Below are 7,186 nucleotides of genomic sequence, written 5' to 3'. Positions count from 1 at the left end.
ACGGACAGACGGACAGGAGGCTCAGAGGTGAAACTCTGCCGGCTGAAAATATCATATCAGTCTCTGTCTGCTGACTCAGCGTTTCCGCAGAGCTGACTCTATTACTGACTCAGCATGTGTGTGTGTGTGTGTGTGTGTGTGTGTGTGTGTGTTTATTTTTGAGTCTAATTGAATAATAATAAACAATGACGTGTGTGTGTGTGTTGGCAATTCTTTAGGTTTGATTTATAGACACACACACAGCTGCAGGTAGCATGCTGACCTGATTTCAACTGAATTATAATGAAGCACGCACGCACACGCACACGCACACAAGGTCAAACACACACACACACACAGGAACTCATACATATGATCAATATCCCATAATAAGCAGCAGTGATGGATTTCCAATAGCAGGATTGAACTGGAGCGCTCTGGAGACGAGAGGAGGAAAGCCCGTTCGACACACACGCACACGCACACGCACACACACGCACACACACACACACACACACACACACACACACACACACACACACACACACACACACACACACACACACACACACACACACACACACACACAGACAGACAGACAGACAGACAGACAGACACACACAGTGTTGCATGTGGCTTGTACGCTGCAGGGTTGAAGGTTCAGTTCCCTCTGGAGCTGAACTGGAGACCAGTCTGATACTGGTGACCACAGACTGGCCCCACACACACACACACACACACACACACACACACACACACACACACACACACGTATGGAAAAAGTGATGTGTGATAATCAGCAGGCAGGAAAGTGAAGCTCAGACTGGAAACATGTTGAAGCTGCAGCAGAACGACAGGAACGAGCCGACGTCACTCTGATCCACTGTAGCTGCTACGCTAACAGTGTTAGCCTGAAGCTCGACCGCACGTCCAGGGTGTAATGGAGCTCCTGCAGCCTGCGATCACAGCAGACGAGCTGTATGGAGACTTCTGATGTTTTAAATCATCTCCGGCTGCTTCTGTTGTTCAGCAGAATGCTGCTACTCGAGAAGCTCCGGAGATGTTCTGTGATATGAGACAGGGATCCTTCTACATCTCCAGACACTTCATCACATCCTGTTCAGATTGATTATTTCACTATTTGCACCATTTGAGAATCACTTCCTCGTGTTTGTATCCTGAGCAGGTGAGAAACAGCCGCCCAGAGAAAAGGTGCAAACCGGCATCTTTTCCCGAGCGCTCCTCTTTTCAAGGCTCTTTTCTGTCTCCTGGTCCAGACAATTATATTCACTGTGTCTTCTTCTCCTATCGATCACGTCATCACTCACATCCTCCTCGCTCTGACGTCACATACAAAACAACCGGATAGTAACCACAGAGGATCAGTGTCCAACATATTGTTGTCATGGAGACAAGACACGTGGACATTTGTATAAAGTTTTGTCGGGATGATAATATTAATTGTCGAGTTATGGCCGAGAATATGTTTGTGAGGTCACAGCGACCTTCATCCTTCAGTCCAGGTCGACGTTTGTGCCAAATCTGAAGAAACTCCCTCAGAGTGGTCTTGAGATGTTGGGCCAGACGGACGGACAACACGAGAACACAAAGCCTCAGGGAGGTGTGAGGAGCGCTCATGGGTCGGGTCCGATTCTCTCATCTCTGTTTAAAATCCACCGTTGTTCCTCTGAGCTCTGGTCCTCTCAGTCCGACACTCAGCTGATTTCTACTCTGATTACTTCTCGTCCCAAAGCAGAAGTTTGTAGCTCAACAAAATCTTAAAATAAATGTTAAAAATGATAAAAATGTTTTTCCTGTTGAACTTTAATTCTGTAGGAACCTGGTTTATAATTGTTTATATTGTGAGCAGGGCGGCAGAGCGACACTGTGCACAGGAAGTCGGTCAGTTCAGTGAAGTTGGACTGAACCGTTCTGTTTGTTTTAAAGTTTCAGTCCGTGAGTTCTGATTTAAAGTCGGTTTTGTTCTCTTGTCATTAAATCTTGTGTGAGAGCAGCAGGACACCAGAGTCTGGAGGTTTCTACATGAGGGAGGTCATTTGATCCGTGTGGAGTCAGAGCGCGGTGACCTCTGACCTCTGACCTCTTTACTTTATTATTGATTTCCTGTTGTGTTGGCAGTGAAGTCGGCTCTGAACCCTGAACGTGCTCACAGGCACAATGCTAACACGCTCAGCAGGTATAATGTCCACCATCTTAGATTAGTGTGTTAACATGCTAACATTAGCTAATTAGCAGAGGCTGATGTGAACATCTTTATCACCTGCAGGTATGTTGACCTGATGGTGGCGCTAGATGAAAAGTCAGAGGATCAGTAAAGTTATGACAGTTCATCCTGAAGGCAACGACCGTCTGAGGCACATCACATCACAAACCGGCCTGAAGAGATGATATTTACACCCTTAATGTGCAGCTGAGCTCGTGCATGCTAACACTGTTAGCTCAGTGGCTACAGTGAAGATTTCAGCTTTAATAGAAGGTGTAAAAACCGTCTCCTCAGATCAGGTTGTGACCTCTTCTCTCCTGCAGACTGTGATCGCAGCAGATGAGCTGTTTGGAGACATCTGATGTTTCTTTGGTTGACTCCATGAATCTGTTCAGAAATCCTTAAAAAAGACGCTCCTCACATGTGCAGAACCTTCCTTAGAAACATCACGCTTTCAGTTTTCTTCAGTATCACAGTGATCCAGTGATGGCTGCCTGTACGTCCACAGGTTCACTGCTAACAGGAAGTGCTAACAGCTGATTCGGCAAAGTTTTAATGTAGTCTTAGGTTTTTTTTAGTTTGTCTGGTTGTTTTTCAGTTTTAAATCAAGTCTCCAGCTACTTCAGTAGTTTAGGAGCATCAGCTTGGAGGAAGGCGATGATGACTGGATTTTTAACTTCTTATTGCGGTGAACTGTCCCTTTAAAGGCCACAGAGCCACTCTGCTGCGTCCTGTTGCTTCAGCCTCGGTCGCTCTGCTGCCTCGTGAATATGCACGTGTTCAGCTGAAGTGCAGAATGATTTAAAAAACAGAAACGTGATCAAAAGGAGCAACAAATGTCCGTCTGTCAGACGCGTCAGCGACAGTTTGTGTCGGGCGGTTCCATCAGATTCTGGTCCGAGTGTTGACGGGCGGCACTTCAGCTGTCACTCTGTTTGTTACTGCACTAACAGACTGAACGTAAACGCAGCTACTGACTCACTGTGACCGTCAACACACACACACACACACACACACACATACACGCACATACACGCACACACACACACACACACACACACACACACACACACACACACACGTTCAGGTCAGGTCGCTGCTGTCAGACGTTTGAGTTGTCAATAAAGTTCAGTTTGAACTGCAAAACAAACATGGACGCCCTCGAATCAGCCGGGGAGAGAGCAGCTTCGTCACGTCAGTTTAATTAATCAGTTTCACGCCCACACGTTCATCTTCACCCTCACAGTCACATGCTGCACAGATTATTGATTTATTGATTAGCTGATTGGTTGTTTGATCTATAAAAAGGAGAAACATGTCGATCAGTGTTTGTCCAGTTTACTGTGACAGAGGAGGAAAATTCATATTGAACGAGCTGACACAAGTCACATTTTATATTCCATGTTTTTCTTAAAGATTCGCTCAAACTGATTATTGATTATCTAAAGAGTTGATAAGCTGACAACTAATCGATCGATCGATCGAATCTGTCCTCATCTTCATCTCTGATCATTTAAAACACACTGTTCATGTGACGCATGTGTGTTTGTTTCCCCATTTATTGATTTATTGATTTATTTCTGTTGATTGAATCAATATTTCTGATTTTCTTCACTTTATTTGATTTGTGATTTTGTGAATTTAATTCATTTGACGTCTCGTCTGTGACTCAGACTTTGAATCTCCGTGAGGTCGTTTCCTGTTTGATGACATCACACATTGAACCGAGGCTGCCACCGATCATTATTTCAGTTATTGATCGATTACCTGCTGATTATTTTCTTCACTTTGGCCAAAAAGAAAATGTTTTGTTTTGTGCGACTGAAGGAAAAAGAATTTAATCTAAAGACGAAGAAAAGCAGAAAATCTTCACAACGGATGAGCTGAAATCAGAAAACGATCAATTGAAGTGATTGATTGATTATCAGAATGGTTTCTAAATCATTTTACTAACCAATAACTGAATTGCTTAACGGACCAATCAGGTGAGCTCTGATCTGTGCTTTTATTCCCCTGACATCTACACATGATCAATACTGAGCTCTTTGATTATTGATCAGCTTTGTTTTGTTTTTGCTTTTTGTTTACATTTAAAATCAATAAATCACCTGAGTCAGATCCTGATCACTGATCCATCAGGTTACTGATCAGCTGTGTGAGCGCTGCTGCATTATTTAAATCAGTATCATACAACTGATCACATCACTTATTGATCACATGATTGATCACGCAGCTGTGAGTAAACATCGATATCGATCCTTAATTATTATTACTGATCAGATTTTAGTTATTGATCACTGTTATCTGCAGCAGAGTTCTGATCCTGATGTTTATTGATCATCTGATAACATCTGTAATGGATCGATCTGACTCGCTCTTCTGTCATCGATCATCAGGTGATTTGTCCGATTGATTAGACGTTACTTCAGGATCGATCAGGTGAGTCTGGAGCTCGTTACACAACTGACTGCTCTCTGATTGATAACCTTCAGCCTGATGTGAACGGATGTGATGATCTGTGTCGATCACAGCGGAATGAAATCGATCAATAACCCGCCGAACAGTTCGGTCTGTTCTCCCGGTTCGACTCGGATCAGAATCCCGGATCGATCCGTGTCGGCTGTGTGAGCGGAGCTGGTTCAGAGGATGGAGGCTCCTCAACAGCACATGGACGGACGGATGAAGGCGGATCGAGAAAAACACAAATGTGGATTCGGTGCGTGAAGTGCGGGGCAGCCGCCCGCGGTGAGTCCGCGCGGCTCCGAGCGACGTTTTCCACGCTTTTTCTGCGTTTCTGCTGCGATTCGAAGCGTTTTCCTGCTGCCTCCCCCTCTTTGTTCTTCTTTAATGGATCGGCGTCTGGAGCCTTGCTGCCTCCCAGACCCCCTCCTCTCCTCCCCCTCCTCCCCCACCGCTCCTGCACCGCACACTGAAAAACACATTTGCAGCCGCTGAACGCGTCTTTCACGCACCGAGCTCAAACACTTTGAAACGGGAGAAAAACGCAACGCGAGCCGCTCCGCTCGGTGCGCACGGAGGCCGAACGTGCCTCCAGAACAGCCCGAGGGTAAAAGCAGCCCTACCTGGGGTATCAACCCCCACCCGGTCCCGCTCCCTCACCCCCTCTCACCGAGGGAAGGCTGAGCGAGGAGGACATTTCCACGCGTAAAAGCTCGGAGCAGAAGCAGCGGAGGAGCGTGATGCGGCGGGAGGCGAGGCGTTTTCCCCCCAAACATCCACACACATACACCCCCCTCCACCTCCACCTCCTCCTCCACCACCTCCACCACCCCGCTACCCCAGATCTGCCACCCGGACCTGGAGAACCCCCAACCTCCAACCCCCCAACACAGCCCCAACCCCTCCGGACCTACCTGGACGGACACGCGCAGAAAAGTCCAATCAGTTATTTAAATCCACAGTCCCACGCGCGCTGCCGCTGCTGCCTTTCTTCTTCTTCTTCTTCTTCTTCTCTTCACATAAAGCTGAGCGGGCTGATGTCAGGTGTGCGCAGCGGGAGCGGTCCGGACCGGTACCAACGTCATGCGTTAAAAAGTGGACCAGTAATCCAGAGAAGAGGTTCAGAGAGCGGAGCGGCGCGGCGCGTCTCCCCCATTCACACACAGCCTGCCTCGGCTTGGCTCGGCTCGGTCTGTCCCTGCTCAGCCACAGCCAGCCCCCCATCTGGACCGTACCACTGTGCGCCCGGGTGGGAGGGGGCGGGTCAATTAAAGGGGGGCAGCTAAACCAATTAAACACCAATTAATCTTTTAACGAGGCTTCAATCTGTGACTGACGACGTGTCATCAGCACAGAGAAGACGGAGGAGCAGCTCTCTGTGGTGAAATAGTGACTTTTCTGTGTCATTCGGATGTAAAACAGCTGGTCCACCCCTACAAGAAGCGCGCGTTGGTTCAGTCCAGCTCCTTAATCTGCTGTTTTTCTCCTCCTGGAGCCAGATGTGGAGAGAGACTGAGAGAGAGAGCATGACTCACAGTGAGGGTGAGAGAGAGACACATATATGAGAGAGATGCAGTGATGTATATATAGAGATAAAGATAGAGGGCGAGTGAGGAGATGCATGACGATAAAAAGAGAGAGAGAAAAAAATGGAGGTGGAGGAGTGAAGGAGAATATGAATAGGTGAAGAAAGACAGAGAGCAGAAAAGAAAGAAGAATGAATGAACAGAGAAATGAAACATAACAGAGATACTGAGAGAGAAGAGGAGGAAACAGAGAAGAGGAGGAAACAGAGAGAAGAGGAGGAAACAGAGAAGAGGAGGAAACAGAGAGAAGAGGAGGAAACAGAGAAGAGGAGGAAACAGAGAAGAGGAGGAAACAGAGAGAAGAGGAGGAAACAGAGAAGAGGAGGAAACAGAGAAGAGGAGGAAACAGAGAGAAGAGGAGGAAACAGAAGGGGAGGAAACAGAGAAGAGGAGGAAACAGAAGAGGAGGAAACAGAGAGAAGAGGAGGAAACAGAAGGGAGGAAACAGAGAGAAGAGGAGGAAACAGAGAAGAGGAGGAAACAGAAGAGGAGGAAACAGAGAAGAGGAGGAAACAGAGAGAAGAGGAGGAAACAGAGAAGAGGAGGAAACAGAGAAGAGGAAACAGAGAGAAGAGGAGGAAACAGAAGGGGAGGAAACAGAGAAGAGGAGGAAACAGAGAAGAGGAGGAAACAGAAGAGGAGGAAACAGAGAGAAGAGGAGGAAACAGAAGAGGAGGAAACAGAGAAGAGGAGGAGGAAACAGAGACGAGGAGGAAACAGAAGAGGAGGAAACAGAGAGAAGAGGAGGAAACAGAAGAGGAGGAAACAGAGAAGAGGAAGAAACAGAAGAGGAGGAAACAGAGAAGAGGAGGAAACAGAAGAGGAGGAAACAGAGAGAAGAGGAGGAAACAGAGAAGAGGAGGAAACAGAGGAGGAGGAAACAGAAGAGGAGGAAACAGAGAAGAGGAGGAAACAGAGAGAAGAGGAGGAAACAGAG

The 7,186-nt window shown here is 47.1% G+C and overlaps 1 protein-coding gene across 1 annotated transcript in view; it reads right to left on the bottom strand.

Moving 5' to 3' along the window:
- LOC311254099 (plexin A3-like) overlaps positions 1 to 6,403 on the bottom strand; it is a gene marked incomplete at its 3' end in the record, with an annotated part of 29,359 nt that extends 22,956 nt beyond the window's left edge. Inside the window, exon 1 of the mRNA XM_084384506.1 lies at positions 5,578 to 6,403. The remainder of the gene's footprint in view (positions 1 to 5,577) is intronic.
- Positions 6,404 to 7,186: the final 783 nt, after the last annotated feature.

The sequence above is a fragment of the Pagrus pagrus genome (genome assembly GCF_965226575.1).
Source record: "Pagrus pagrus genome assembly, contig: HAP1_SCAFFOLD_320, whole genome shotgun sequence".
In the NCBI taxonomy this organism is placed as follows: domain Eukaryota; kingdom Metazoa; phylum Chordata; class Actinopteri; order Spariformes; family Sparidae; genus Pagrus; species Pagrus pagrus.
Note: the sequence above shows the minus strand (reverse complement) of the source record. Positions and strands in the feature narration are given on the sequence as shown.